The following is a 14,460-nucleotide window of genomic DNA, read 5'->3' on the forward strand; positions in this document are numbered from 1 at the left end:
TCACTATCTTTTTCCTCTTTTCTTTAGGTTTATATTGTTCTTTTCTGGCTTTTTGAATTAAATGCTTGGTATGTATATTTCAAACTTTATTTCTTTTTTAATAAATGGATTTAAAGCTCCACGTTTTCTTCTGAAAACAGTCTTCAGTATCTCCTGTTTCTTTTTGTGTTGAGCATCTGAGAAATGAAACCACTCACCATACTTCATAGTCTAATTTTGAAATGCTTGGTAATTCTAGAATTTGTCTAGAATTTGGCATATAATTTCTGAAATTTTAAGAAGCAGATTTTAAGATTCATTAAAATGAATCTTACAGTCTTCATTTTCTTCTGTGTTTCTAAACAGTCTACAATTTATTTTTTATTTCCTCCTTAATACAGGCATTATTTAGGAAAATGCTTTTTCTTTTTTTTTTTTTTTCTTCAAGTTCTAAGGGGATATGGTTTTAACTATTCTTTTGTTGTGGATTTAGTTTTATTTCTTAATTTAGATAATGTGGTCTGCATAATTTCTACTTGGGGAATTTATTAAAACTTTCTTTATGACCTAATACATAATCACTTTCTATGGGCATCTAAATATAATACATATTCTCTGTTGATACAGCTTGGTTTTTCTGCCATGTATTTTTGACTACTTGATTGTTGATTTCTGAGAGTACTCTATTCAGTTTCCCATTATGGTTGTAAATATGACTATTTCTCCTGTATTATTAAACAGTATGTGTGTTTGTGTGTGTGTGTATGCACATACATATATTGTTAATAGTAAATATATGTGTGTATAGAGAGAAAACATATTTTTCTAAGTATGACTAAAGTGTGAAGATTATTATGTATTTTTGTTAGAATTTGACTTTTATCAATTGATATATCCTTCTTGTCCCAGTTAATGAATTTTGTCTTCAATTTAACAACTTTATTCTGGTACCTGCATACTTTTGTTAGCATTTTCATGGTTTATCTTTTTTACTCTTTGATTTTCAGCATCTCCATCATATTGATTTAACTGTGTCTTTTTTAATTAGTATGTCCCTGGGTTTTCTTTTTTTCTTTCTTTCTCTTTCTTTCTTTCCTTTTTTTTTTTTTTTTTTTTTTTTTTGCCAGAGTCTTTATCTCTTAATGGAGGAATAAAATTCATTAGTATGCATTATGACTATTGATATACTTGCATAGTTTACACTTTTTCCTACCCCATAGTTGTTTAGTTTTCTACTTATTACTTTTTTTGTGTATTTGTTCATCTTATTTTTTTTTTTCCTGCTTTCTGTTGAACTGATCTAATTTTCTTTTTTATTTTGGTTTTTCTTTTGATGGTTTGGAAATTTTGTATTCTGTTTTCATTTTTGCCCATGCCCATATGTATAAACTTTTGTTTACTAATAAAGTATAGAGGTAATCAGAATATTCTAACAAAACAAATCCTTAACATGCTTGGATTTTCCTTGCATTCTCTCCACCCACAACCATTATACATTATAACTAAATTTCATTTTGCCAATGTACAACTGTAAGTTTGTGTGTAGTTTTGCTCAATATTCTTCCTTGACACTCATCTTTCCTTCAGTCTCCATTTTTTTCCATTTGCTAGAGTATATTTTAGGCTGACACTTAAACATCTGAGTGTCTAATCAACTCTCCTGAGTGGGATCTGCCATTTCTTACATTCCCTAGTTTTCCTCTTTCGTGATTCCCTCTCTATTGCTAGATGCTCAAGCTCAAATAATCATCCAAGAAAGGGTAATAGGAAATTCTTGCATGCCTGGAAGTCTTTTTATTCGACTTTTCATATTTGAAGACTGCTTTTGTTAGATATCTGAGTTCAAAATCATCTTCTCACAAATTTAAGGTATTGCTCCATTTCTTTCAATGTTGCTGATCAGATGATTGATATGTGACTTGTTTCTTCCTTCTGGAAGCCTGTAAGAGCTCTTTACCTGGTGGTCCAAATTTTCATAAAGATATGTCTAATTATAGGTATTTTTAAAATCTATTGTACTTGCATACAGGTCTCCTTAAATCTGAGGTCTTATATCCTTTTTGTCTCTGACATTCTACCTTCTGTTATTTCCATGATTATTTTTTTCGTTTCTATGTCCTTATTTTTTCTCATTCGGAGATTTAATTGAATGTTAACCCCTTAGAATCAGTCCTCTGTAACTCGTAACTTACTATATCCTTCCTTGTGCTTGTAAATCTACTTTTTAAAGATTTTTCTCAACTTTACTTTCTAAACTCTGCTTTATCACTTACCACTCCTTCTACTTTCATTCTTTCCAAAGTTATTAAACTCCCTTTTCTACAGATAGATGGCCCTTCATTTTCTTTCCTTATTGTATGTTTTTTCCTTTAAAAAAGTATTTCATTACTAGTATATTAATGAGATTTCAAGAGAGAAGAAATAGAAATATGAGTTCAACCTATCATCTCATAACAGAAACACATCTTAAGAGCTTTTGACTGCCTTTATTGTTCTTTTTAAAGCATAGAATCTGCAATTTATGTTTTTATTTCCTCTTTGGAGAATGATTTTTAGTCTCTAGATAGTATTATTTATGCTCTTTATCTTTAGTCAGTAGTTTCCAGTTTTATTGCCCTGTGATTAGTGGCTGGCCTATAAATTTTTTTATTTTTGGAGTTCAGTGAAGTTTTCTATGTAGTACATAATATAATCAGCTTTGATAAACATTACATGGATGTTTGAAGAAAATGTGTTTCTGTTATATACAAAGTTATATACATCCATTATGTTGGTTAATCCTTTAATTTACTTCTAGATGCTTGATTTGTAAATGACTGTGTTAGAGAAGCTGTTTTCCCAAAACAATTATTTCCATCTTTTTGTGTTTTCCTTGAATTTCAAATAGCTTTGTTTTGTTTCCTTTTTAAGTGCTATGTTATTTGTAGTATAAAACTTCATAAAATATATATATATCCTTATTGTAGATCTACACTTCTGATCAGTTTTTTAAAATTCACTTTGTCGGTGAATGTGTATTTGCTTTGATTTCCCCAAATGTGCTTTTAATGTTGCCACTCTTCCTTTTTTTGTTCGTATTTGCTTGATATATCTTTATCTTTTCCTTTAATTTTAACCTTTTCTTAGAAATTTTTAACATGTGAATCTTACAGCATATAATTTCTTATATAGCATAGAATTGCTTTCTTATAGCATAGAAAGCAGCATAGAAATCAATTTTGTTGTTTAGACCAGCCTAAGAGTTATTTTTCTAGACAAAGAACTGAATGATCTCACTGTTACTATGAGAAGAAATATGTTTGTTTCCATGTTCTCTATTTTTTACACTTATTTTTAGAAAACATTTCTCTTTTTTCTTTTGTTATGTGTCTCATATGTGCCCTGGGAAGTGACAGTGCTTGAATTCCCCTGTGTCCCTTACGAATAGGAGCAGTTCACTGTCATCACATATACTTATCAGTGTTGGACTGTATTTTTCTTCCAATTTATTTAGATATAATTGACATACAACACTGAATAAGTTTAAGGTGTACAGCATAATGGTTTGACTTACATACATCATGAAATGATTATCACACTAAGTTTGGTGAACATCTATCATCTCATATAGATACAAAATTAAAGAAATAGAAGAAAAAAATATTTTTCTTTGTGATGAGAACTCTTAGGATTTACTCTCTTAACAACTTTCATATATAACATATAGCAGTGTTAATTATATGTTTATCATGTTGTACATTACATCCTTAGTGCTTAACAGGGAGGTTGTACCTTTTGACTGCCTTCATCCAATTCCGCCTCCCCCTACCTCTGCCACTAGTAAACACAAATCTGATTTCTTTTTCTATGAGTTTGTTTTTTTATTTATTTGATTTTTGAAGTGTCATTGACCTACAACACTGTTAGTTCTTGTTATACAACATAGTGATTTGATACTCTTATACATTACAAAATGACCACAATAAGTCTAAGTTACCGTATGTCACCATACAAAGATATTTCATAGTTGTTGATTATATTCCCCACACTGTACACTTCATACCCATGACTGATTTATTTTGCAACTGGACATTTGCTTAATCTCCCTCACCTATTTCTTCTGCACCACCCCCACCTCCCCTCTGGCAACCACCTGATTGTTCTCTGTATCTATAACTGTTTCTCTTTTGTTATGTTTGCTCATTTGTTTTTCAGATTTCACATATAAGTGTGCCCATCCATGTGGTTGCAAATGGCAAGATTTCATTCCTTTTATGGCTAAATAATACTCCATTATACTTTATCCATTCATCTGTCAGTGGACACTTAGGTTGCTTCCATATCTTGGCTTTTGTAAATAATGCTGCAGTGAACGTTGGGATGCATGCAGTTTTTGGATTAGTGTTTTTGTTTTCTTTGGATATATAACCAAAAGTGGAATTGCTGGATCAATATGGTAGTTCCATTTTTTGTTTTTTTTTGAGGAACCTCCATACTATTTTTCATAGTGGCTGCACCAATTTACATTCCCACCAACAGAACATGAGAGTTCCCTTTTCTCCACATTCTCGACAATTCTTATTTGCTGTCTTTTTGAAAATAGCCATTCTAACAGGTGTGAGGTGATGTCTCATTGTGGTTTTGATTTTCATTTCCCTAATGATGAGTGATGGTGAGCATCTTTTCCTGTGCCTGTTGGCCATCTGTATGTCTTCTTTGGAAAGATGTCTGTTCAGGTCCTCTGCCCATTTTATAATTGGGTGGTTGGTTTTTCTGATGTTGAGTGGTATGAGTTTTTTGTATATTTTGGATATTAACTCTTCATCAGATATATTGTTTGCAAATACATTCTTCCATTTACTAGGTGGCCTTTTCATTTTGTTGACAGTTTCCTTCACTGTGCAAAAGCTTTTTAGTTTGATGTATTCCTGCTTGTTTATTTTTGCTTTTATTCCCCTTGCCTGAGAAGACATACCCAAAAAAATATTACTAAGACTTATGTCAAAGAGCTTACTGCCTATAATTTTTTGGAGAGGCTCTCTTTTCCCTAATGTATATTCTTGCTCCCTCTGTCATAGATTCATTGGCCATAAGTGTGTGGGTTTATTTCTGGGCTCTCTATTTTGTTCCATTTATCTTTGTGTCTGTTATTGTGCCAGTACCATACTGTTTTGATGGCTGTAGCTTTGTAGTGTAGTTGAAATCAGGGAGCATGATACATCCAGTTTTGTTCTTCTTTCTCAAGACTGTTTTGGCTATTCGGGGTCTTTTGTGTTTTCATACAAAGTTTAAAATTATTTCTTCTGTGAAAAATGCCATTGGTATTTTTAAAGAAATTGCATTGAATCTGTAGATTGCCTTGGGTAGTTATGGACATTTTAACAATATTAATCCTTCCAATCTATGAACACAGTATATCTTCCCATCTGTTTTTGTCATCTTCAATTTCTTTCATCAGTGTCTTACAGTTTTCCAAGTATAGGTCTTTTACCTCCTTAGTCAGATTTATTCCTAGGTGTTTTATTCTTTTTGATGCAATTGTAAATGGAATTATTTCCTTAATTTCTCTTTCCAATAGTTTGTTGTTAGTGTATAGAAATGCAACAGATTTGTGCATATTAATTTTGTATTCTTCAACTTTACCAAATCCATTGATTAGCTCTAGTAGATTTTTGGTGGCATCTTTAGGATTTTCTATGTATAGTATCATGTCATCTGCAAACAGTGACAGTTTTACTTCTGCCTTTCCATTTTGGATTATTTCTATTTCTTATCTGATTGCTGTGACTAGGACTTCCAGTACTATTGGAATGTTGAATAATGTGTCTAGGATGAGTATCCTTGTCTTGTTCCTGCTCTTGGAGGAAATACTTTCAGCTTTTGACCATTGAGTATGGAGTTAGCTGTGGGCTGTCATATATGACCTTTACTACGTTGAGGTAGATTTCCCTCAACACCCACTTTGTTGAGAGTTTTTATCATAAATGGATATTGAATTTTTTCAGAAGTTTTTTCTACATCTATTGAGATGATCATATGATTTTTATTCTTCAGTTTGTTATTGTGGTGTATCACATTGATTGGCTTGGGGATATTGAACCATTCTTCCATTCCTAGGATAAATTCCACTTGATCATGGTATATTACCCTTTTAATGTATTGAATTTGGTTTGCTGATATTTTGTTGAGGATTTTTGCATCTCTTTTTGGATTTTTTTTTTTTTTTTAGTTTGCTCTTTTCTTTTTCTCTTCCTATATTTTGCTATATCTGCAGAGTTTTTCTTGATCTTTCTTTATTCTAGTTCCCACTTGGAAGTTTTACATTATATTTTTACTCTACTAGTGCTTTATTCTTCTTTCAAGGTCATGAATAAAATTATGTAATAGTTCCCCTCATGTACAATGAGAGATTTAACATTTTACTTCCTCCCATTCTTACCCTCGCCACAAACACACACACCAGTGTGTGTGCACATGCACACATACCACTTTTTGTTGTGATAATCTTGACTTTCAGCTTTAGATCAATGTTATCTTTTTTACATTACTTAAATTTTGTTAAATGATTATTTTAACACGTTCTTTGGCTTAGACCCATGTTAACTTGGGCATATAATCCAAAGCTTTAATAGTTTTTTGGTGATACTTCTTCATTATTAAATATTTTGCATTTCTTAAATTCATTTGTTTTTATGATGGATGGTAAGTTTCTGAGTCCTTGCATGACTGTGAAATACTTTTGTGTCTTTGAAAATGAACGATAGAGCTAGGCTAGTTTTAGATTCTTGGGCAGAAATCTTTTACTTTTAAAAATTAATTGATTATGGTCCACTGCCTTCTATTACATATGGTATGAGAGAAGTCTAGTGTCAATCTGATGTATTTCATTTTAGATGACATGTTTTTTCTGCTTGAAACCCATATAGGGTTTTGTCTTTCCTTTATTACTTAAATTCTTTGGATTTAAATGTATCATCAGGGTTTTCTATGAGTAAGGCTTCTTTGTGTAAGTTTGAGTAAGCTCTTTTATTGTGAAAATTCATATTTTCCTTTATCTCAGGAAAATTTCTAGTATTATTTATTTGACTATTGCTCCCCCCCCATCTACTATCTTTTCTCCCACTCAAATTCTTATTATATTGGACCTCCTGGATTTGTCCTTTGTATGCGGGTTCTCCAGAGAACCAATGGGATGTATGTATGTGTATACATACCATATGTATGAATGTATACATATTTGTATATATAAAGAGGTTATGTATATAAAGAGATTTATTTTAGGGAATTGGTTTGTGCAGTTGTGGCAGCTGGCAGGCAAGTCTGAAATCTGTAGGCAGATTTCAGTCTGAAAATTCCAGCAGGAGTTGATGTTGCAGTCTTGCATCCCAAGGCAGTCTGTAGACAGAATTCATTTCTACTTGGAGGACCTCAGTCTTTCCTCTGAATGCCTTCAAGTGATTCGATGAGACCCACCCACATTACCAGTTAACTGCTTTACTCAACATCTATTGATTTTTTTTTAATTAATTAATTTGGCTGTGTCAGGTCTTAGTTGTGGCACATGGGATCCTTCATTGCGGCACGCGGGCTTCTCTTTAGTTGCGGCGCATGGGGTCCAGAGTGTGCAGGCTCAGTAGTTGCAGTGCATGGGCTCTCTAGTTGTGGCATGCAGGCTCTAGAGTGCATGGGCCCTGTAGCTGTGGTGCATGGGTTAGTTGCCCCATGGCATGTGGGATCTTAGTTCCCCCACCAGAGACTGAACGCACGTCCCCAGCATTAGAAGGCGATTCTTAACCACTGGACCACCAGGGAAGTACAGCATCTATTGATTTTACATGTTGATTACATCTAAAAATTAGCTTCACAGGAATATCTAGACTGGTGTTTGATCAGACCACTGTGCACTAGAGTGCAGCCAAGTTGACATAAAATTAACCATCATATCCTCTGAATCACTTTCTCTTTGCTTTTTATTTCTTTTCCCTTTTAGTTTGAATTCTAGGAGAAGAGTCTTCTAAAACAGTCTTCTAAATTCACCTATTTGCTGCTTGCAGCATTTATTGCTTTTTATAAATTTGGTGATCATGTTTTTATTTAAAAGCAATATTTACTGATTTCATAATTTTCATAGTTATAAGCTTTCTATTTTAATTTGAAGTATTTCTTGGATAGTTATATATTTGTTTTTAAACAAATTTTTAAAAATTTTTTAATTTAAAAATTTTTAATTTTTAAAAATTGTTATTTTTTAACTTTATTATTTGACTAAAAAAATTTTATTTTGAAAAATCTCAAAGCTACAGAAAATTTGGAAGAATAGTTTAATTAATATCATTATACTCTTCACCTAGATCAATGTTTTTCACATTTGCCATATTTGGTTTATGTCTTGTCATATCCATGAATCACTTATCATTATTTGGCTAAACCATTTGAGATGAAATTACAGACCTTGACTTTTGTCTAAATAGTTACTTCAGTAATATCTCCTGAAGTAGGGACATTCTTTTGCATGACTTAAAATAGTTATTGAAATCAGAAAATTTAAATTTAACATTGATGCAGTACTGTTATATAAATATACAGTCTATATTCAAATTTTGCCAATTATTTCAGTACTGTCCTATTATAGTAATTTTTTTCTCCAGTCCAGTTTCCAGTCGAGGATTATGCATTGACTTTAGTTACCATCTAGGAGATTTTTTTGAAATGATATGCTCTTTCTTGACATAAATCTGTTTTATAGGGAAATATTTAGTGTGCCTCTTCAGAACAAACACCTTCTTTTCATATATATGACTTTTTTTGTTTGTTTTCTTATCATAAAGAGCAGTTGTATATGTATCCAGTATCAGGAGTTCAGAATTTGATGAAGCTTGTATTAGTCCTTTCAAAAACTTAAAACCCAGGGAAGAGGAAAGAGAAAGTTTGTCTTTTTCTAGTTTTAATATACTCAGTTGATTTACTCTTGGCTCTATAACTTCAGAAAAAAATTGTGTCTTCCTTTCTTCAACATCATTCTTCAGGAACAATTTTCAGTTGTTATTCACAGTATTTATAGAGCATTTTGTTAAGCCCATCTGAGAATACAGAGTGTAAAGTCTGGTTGAATCGACAATAATCATGTAGAGAAGGCAATTAGAGAGCAGCTAGGAGAAATGGGAAGAACTTATGGAAAGTGCAGAGCCTTGGGACTGAAAAGATGCATAAGATTTGCGTAATAGGGAAAAGATTCCTAGTGAGACCTCAGGAGGAATATAGATCGTTAAAGTTTGATTTTAGTATGCCACTATGAAGCATTTTGTAAAACCTACCCCTTTACTTGAATTCTGTCAGATTAAAAAAACAGGCAAACAGGCATAAATTGTTCAATTCCTCCACACTAGCAAATATGTCCTAAAGTTTTTAATATTTTGTTATTTTTCGTATCTACCTTATCTGTGATAGTGTCCCCTTCTCATTCATAATGTCTTTTGTTTGCTCTATTCATCAGTCTGGCTAGAGATTGGTTTACATTGTTATCTGTATCATTTCCCTCCTTCTTCTTTCCTTTTTTTTTTTTTTAAGGCCGTGTCATGCGGCATTCAGAACCTTAGTTCCCTGACCAGGGGGTCAAACCCGTGCCCCCTACATTGGAAGCGCAGAGTCTTAACCACTGGACCTCCAGGGAAGTCCCCTTCTTACTTATATTTACTCTTTTTTTCTCATTTCTTTGATTGAAACATTTGATTGATTTTTAAGCTTTTTCTAATTTAATAAATGCATCTGAAGTGATACCTTTATTACTGTTTTAATTAATTAAGCAGGGTTTCGAAATCAGGTTAATTAGGGTATAAGTTGCACAAAGTAAAATTACCTTTTTAGTGTACAGTTCTGAGCTTTGGTAAATGTACATATTCATTTACCCACCACCATAGTGAGGTTATAGAACCTCCATCACCCACAAGGATTCCTTTGTGCCCTTTTGTAGTCTATCCCTCTCCTCAACTCCAGTCCTTGGAAACCAATGGTTTGTTTTCTGTCCCTATAGTTGTGTCTCTTCCAGATTGTCATATAAATATAATCATACCATGTGTAGCCTTTTGATTTTGTCTTCTTTCACTTAATGTAATACACTTGAAATTTATCTGTATTTTTACATGGATCAGTAGTTCATTATGATCAGACTACTGGTCTATATGATTCTGAATCTTTGATACTTATTGAGGCTTATTTTAAAGTTTATTATGTCCTCATTTTTCATCAATGGTCTCATGTACTTGAAAGGAATTCTCTATTTTTTGGTGCTCTGTTCTATATACAGCTGCTAGAAAAACTTATTAATTCTGTTGTTCAAATCTTGTACATTCTTACCTCTTAGCCAAAAGAAGTACTAGTACTGCCTGGAATATCTTTTCCATTTTTCTTTGTTTTTATACCACTGAATCATTTGGTTCTAGGTGTGTCTCATCTGAGCATCATAAAGCTGGATTCATTTCTCTAATTCCATTCTCATATTATTTTTTAAGAAGTTAATTTAATGCATTTGTATTTATTGTAGACATAGACACATTTGGCTCATTTTTACCATTTTATTTTGGTTTTGTTTAATTTTTCTTTCCTTTTTTCCTCCTTTCATGCTATCTGTTGAACTTATATTCTTTTCTGCTTTTTTTTCTCCTCTGCTGGTTTGGAAGCTGTAACTTTATATTTTGATCTTTTTAATCATTACCCATAAATTTTAATATACATAAGTACTATCGTATTTTCTCATAAATTTTAAAATCATTTATTCTATCCTCTCCCTAAGCAATCCTTGCATGGTTTATCTCCCACCTTTCTTAATAATTTTTTCTAGAATTGTAATAACACCTTTATGTTTTGTTGGTTTTATTTTTAAAAATATTAATTTGATTTCTGTGCTCAGAGTTATGTCTTATGTCCCATGCTTTCCCTCAATGTTCAGTTTTTTCCTTGCTTTAAGAAGTAGCTATTTCAACAAACATGTCTAGCAGGTAAACTAGATCTTATAGGCCTAGAAATACCTTTATTTTGGCCTTACTACTTAATGGTAGGTAGTTTTAAATGTTTAGGTTGTAGTTGTTTTTCCCTCAATACTTTGAAGATATTCCTCTAATATCTTCCAGGATCTTTGGATACAATAAGAAGTCTGCTATTTAATTATTATTACTTTACAGCTAATCTTGTTTCTCTCTAACAGTATTAAGATTTTCTTATCCACCTTGATTTTTACATTCGCTCTATGTGGGGGTTGAGGTGTGGATTTATTTTCATGTATCTTTCTGTAGATTTAATGGTGATGATGCTTTTGATCTTAGATATCACATTGATATTTAGTACCAGAAATATCTCAGACACATGTCTAAACATTGCTTATCTGCCATGCCTTTTATATTCTATTTCTGAAATATCTGTTTTGATATATGTTAAAGCCTGTTTTCTCCATGACTGTTAGTAGCTGTTTCACAATTTTCACCTCTCTGTATCTCTGTATCTCACTCTTTCTGAATTCCTCAATCCTGTTTTCCAGTTTACTGTCTTTTCTACTATATCCAGTCTAGAATTTCTACTGTATGCTAGGATTTTCTTTTTCAACTAACATATTTTCATCTCCAAGAATTTTTGTTGTATTTTTCCATAAACATCTACTCTTGTCTTTTCTTTTGATTTTGTTTTGTATTTTCTTTTTATTTTTATAGGTGTTGTTTATTCAGTATTTCTTTTTGAATTTTAAACTCTTATTTTTAAGATGTTTTCTGATTCCTCCATGTATATATTTGTTCTTGCATACTTTTTTTCTTTTTTTAACTTTACATACTCTTTTTAAATTTTTATTTTGTATTGGACTATAGTTGATTTACAATGTTGTGTTAGTTTCAGGTGTACAGCAAAGTGATTCAGTTATACATATACATACATTATTCTTTTCCAAATTCTTTTCCCATTTAGTTTATTCCAGAATATTAAGTAGAGTTCCCTGTGCTATACAGTAGGTCCTTGTTGGTTATCTATTTTAAATATAGTAGTGTGTATATGTCAATCCCAAACTCCCAATTTATCCCTCTCCACCCCACCTTTCCCCTTTGTAACCATAAGTTTGTCTTCGAAGTCTCTGAGTCTGTTTCTGTTTTCTAAATAAGTTCATTTGTATCATTTTCTTTTAGACTCTGCATATAAGCGATATCATATGATATTTGTCTTTCTCTGTCTGACTTACTTCACTTAGTATGATAATCTCCAGGTCCATCCATGTTGCTGCAGATGGCATTATTTCATTCTTTTTAATGGGTGAGTAATATTCATTTGTATATATGTAACACATCTTCTTTATCCATTCATCTGTCAATGGACATTTTGGTTGCTTCCGTGTCTTGGCTATTGTAAACAGCTCTGCAGTGGACACTGAGGTGCATGTGTTTTGTCCGGATATATGCCCAGGAGTGGAATTGCTGGATCATATGGTAGCTCTATTTTGTTTTTTAAGGAATCTCCATACTGTTCTGCATAGTGGCTCTACCAATTTACATTCCCACCAACAGTGTAGGAGGGTTCCCTTTTCTACACACCCTCTCCAGCATTTATTGTTTGTAGACTTTTTGATGATGGCCATTCTGACTGGTGTGAGGTGATATCTCATTGTAGTTTTGATTTGCATTTCTCTAATAATTAGCAGTGTTGAGCATCTTTTCATGTGCCTGTCAGCCATCTGTGTGTCTTCTTTGGAGAAATATCTATGGAGCTGGAGGAATCGGGCTCCCTGACTTAAGACTGTACTACAAAACTACAATAATCAAAACAGTGTGCTACTGGCACAAAAACAGAAATATAGAACAATGGAACAGAATAGAAAGCCCAGAAATAAGCCCACACACTTATGGTCAATTAATGTATGACAAAGGAAGCAAGACTACAATGGAGAAAAGACGGTCTCTTCAGTAAGTGATGTTGGGAAAACTGGACAGCTACATGTAAAAGAATGAAATTAGGTGGTCCAGTGGTAAAGAATCCTTCCAAGGCAGGGGAAACGGGTTCGATCCCTGGTTGGGGAACTAAGATCCCACATGCTTCAGGGCAACTAAGCCCACACCCCACAACTATTGAGCTCACGCACCTCAACGAGACAGCCCGCATTCTGCAAACTATAGAACCCATGCAGTCTGGAGCCTGCACGCCACAACTACAGAGCCCACACACCCTGGAGCCCTGCGCGCCACAACTCGAGAAAGAAAACCCACATGCCACAACTCGAGAGAAGCCCAAGCACTACACCTAGAGAGAAACCCTAGCAGACCACATGCCGTAACGAAAAGATCCCACATGCCTCAGCAAAGATCCCGTGTGCCACAGTTAAGACCCGGTGCAGCCAAAAAAAAATAAAAGAAAAAAATTAGGAAAATAAAGGAATAAAATAAATAAATATTTTTTAAAAATGAATGAAATTAGAAGACTCCCTAACACCATACACAAATATAAACTCAAAATGGGTTAAAGACCTAAATGTAAGGCCAGACACTATAAAACTCTTAGAGGAAAACATAGGCAGAACATTCTTTGACATAAATCACAGCAAGATCTTTTTTGATCCACCTCCTAGAGTAATGAAAATAAAAACAAAAATAAACAAATGGAACCTAATTAAACTCAAAAGCTTTTGCACAGCAAAGGAAACCATAAACAAAGCAAAAAGACAATCCACAGAATGGGAGAAAATATTTGCAAACGATGCGACCGACAGGGGATTAATCTCCAAAATTTACAAACAGCTCATTCAGCTCAATATCAAAAAAGCAAACAACCCAATCAAAAAATGGGCAGACGACCTAAATAGACATTTCTCCAAAGAAGGCATACATACTCTCCTAATTGTTGAGGTTGTTGACTTTTTTTCTTGGCTTTAATTTGCTTCATGTACTTTGGAAATTATTTTGCAAGTTCATATTGAAGGGAAACTTTTTTCTCTGTCTCTGTCTTTTTCTGCTTTATCACTGAGTCAGTATGTGGCTTGGCCTGTGTTTTAGGAAGTAGACTTAGTGTCCTCTGGACTCCTGGGTTTTTATAACATTTAGTTCTAAGAACTTTTTTCAGCCTCTTTTCATAGTTTGGGGAGTCATTCCTCAGTATAGGTATCATGCACTGAGACTGGCTTAAGTCTTTTGCCGGGTAGTTATTTTTATACCCACCCCCATGAAGTATCCAACCCCTGGTGCCTCTGACTGCTACCAAACCTGGAACCAAACAAGTATATGCTGTCAACCTTGCTTACTATTTTGTGTTCTGTTACATGTCAATTTTTATTTTTATACAATTATATTTTTTAATATTTTGTCTTATCAGTTATTACTAAGTATCTGAAACAGAGAAGTGTCTAAAATGTGTACTCCCACTGCCATCTTGACCAGAAGTCCTATCAATATAGTTTTTATGTAAGAATTTGGAAGTTAGGATATGAATCTTTGTCAAACCCTTCATCTTTGATATATATATAAGATTCATTCTGCTGCC

At 33.1% G+C, this 14,460-nt stretch overlaps 1 protein-coding gene across 10 annotated transcripts in view; it reads left to right on the plus strand.

Moving 5' to 3' along the window:
- The window catches only part of MBD5 (methyl-CpG binding domain protein 5), a 405,271-nt gene that overhangs the window by 211,909 nt on the left and 178,902 nt on the right, over positions 1-14,460 (plus strand). Inside the window, exon 1 of one of the 10 annotated variants that reach the window (XM_057551291.1) lies at positions 12,113-12,246. The exons of the other annotated variants lie outside the window; for them this stretch is intronic. The gene's annotated coding sequence lies outside the window, so the exon portion shown is untranslated. Of the gene's footprint in view, positions 1-12,112; positions 12,247-14,460 lie in introns of those variants that run through there. 10 annotated transcript variants of the gene reach the window in all.

Source organism: Balaenoptera acutorostrata, chromosome 8, assembly GCF_949987535.1.
Source record: "Balaenoptera acutorostrata chromosome 8, mBalAcu1.1, whole genome shotgun sequence".
NCBI lineage: Eukaryota > Metazoa > Chordata > Mammalia > Artiodactyla > Balaenopteridae > Balaenoptera > Balaenoptera acutorostrata.